Source organism: Arachis ipaensis, chromosome B04 (genome assembly GCF_000816755.2).
Source record: "Arachis ipaensis cultivar K30076 chromosome B04, Araip1.1, whole genome shotgun sequence".
Taxonomy (NCBI): Eukaryota; Viridiplantae; Streptophyta; class Magnoliopsida; order Fabales; family Fabaceae; genus Arachis; species Arachis ipaensis.
The window spans coordinates 35065934-35067692 of NC_029788.2; positions in this window are offsets into that span (position 1 = coordinate 35065934).

Here is a 1759-nt window from a genome sequence, read left to right on the forward strand (position 1 = left end):
TGAATTGTGTAGTTTTATAAATTAGTGGAAATTCTTCAACTCTTTTCTTAAATAATTGAATAAGGGATTAGCGATCAATTAGGTTAAAGAGAAATTAAATCACCAAGGGATTGGGGTTAATTACTAATGATTTGCCATAAAAGTAACTTTGCGTGATTAAGGTAAAAAGTGATAAATATTAATCAGGAAGTTTTAACATCTCCAAAGCCTTAACTCTTTCAATCATATTATCTTTACGTTACTCATTGCCTTGCCTTTATTTTATTGCTGTTTATGTTTCAATGTTTTCAAAACCCAAATTTGATTGTTTGACTAGAATAATCAATTAAGTATTGTTTTCTTAATCCGTTTATCATCATGGGATTGACACTCACTCACTTGAGTTTATTACTTGATATGACCCAGTACACTTGCCGATGTTTTGTGGTTTTGTAAAATCCGTCATCAGAAATCGAATTGAAAGTAAAGTTCGAGATAAAATGATCTAACGAAGAAGGATATACAACAAGCAGTGAAATAATAACACGTTAATAGTCATAAGTTAATCTTTAGTAACGGGAACAAATAAAGCTAAGTCCCGAAGAAATGACGGGAGAAGATACTGTAAAAAGCGTCACAATTCCAAACTATTAAGTTTAAAATACTTAGTAAAATAAGTAACAAATTGTAATCATAATATTGAAACAACCTTTCCATCCACCACCTTCTTGAAGGCATCGACTTCGGAGACGTCCAAGTCGGGAGCCTTCAACTTGATTTGGTCAAGGATGCTCTTCTCGACATCAAACTCGCCGTCAACAGCCGCTTTGTTTAGCCTTCCTAACCGAGAAATTGAGTTCCTCTATCTTCTTCATCAACTCAGAGACCTGATTCTTCAAATCCCCCTCCCTTAAGTCGGAAGCAGCCTTGGCTTCCTTTAGATTTTTTACCTCGCTCTCCAGGGGAAGTCTATTTACCTTGAAGATCGGTAATCGAGGTGCTTAGCTTTTGGATTTGGGTGTTGGCCATGGCAATCATTTTGTCCTTAGAAAGGAATTCTGAGCGAAGACTCAAGATCTCCACCTCTACGTCTCGAACATAAGTCGCAGAACGCAGAAGCATCATTTGAAATCGAGGAAGAGTATCTTCCAAAGGCATCTTAGCAAAAACTGCCCTGGTGTCCTCATCTATAAAGTGTTGGTCCACGAATTCAGGAGCTCGGAATCCCTTATCCAATACATGCATGAATGAGGTGGGGGTTGAAGTAGCAGCATCATCTTGTCCAATATTCTTTGGTTTTTTTTCCTGGCTAGGGGGTTGGTGGGGGAATCTTCTTCCAAGATGTGGACCTCAAGACCTTGCCCCTCCCTACTTTCTTCAACCATCCGAGGTTGGAGTTGACGACTAACAGTGGCGAGAAAGGAAACTCTGTCGCTACTAACCATGATTGGAGGTTGGGTTGTCAATCTCCTCTTCGTTTTGGCAATAGCTGCAAGTCCCCCAAGCATATCAACTGGAAAACAAAAGCAAAAGGCAACCCATAAGAGGGAGAAACTAAAAATGCACCAAAGCAAGAAATAAAGATACAAAGGATAAGAGGCTTACTAATATCATTCCGAGCAGCCTGCTCATTTATAAGGATGTCCCTCAAAACTAGAGGATGCTCATTCCATAGCATCATTAATAAATTGATACTGAGAAGTTCATTGGCATTCACACCAGAAATTCGGATCTTCGGTGAAGAAACATTATAGTTTCAATGAAGATTAAATCATTTAGC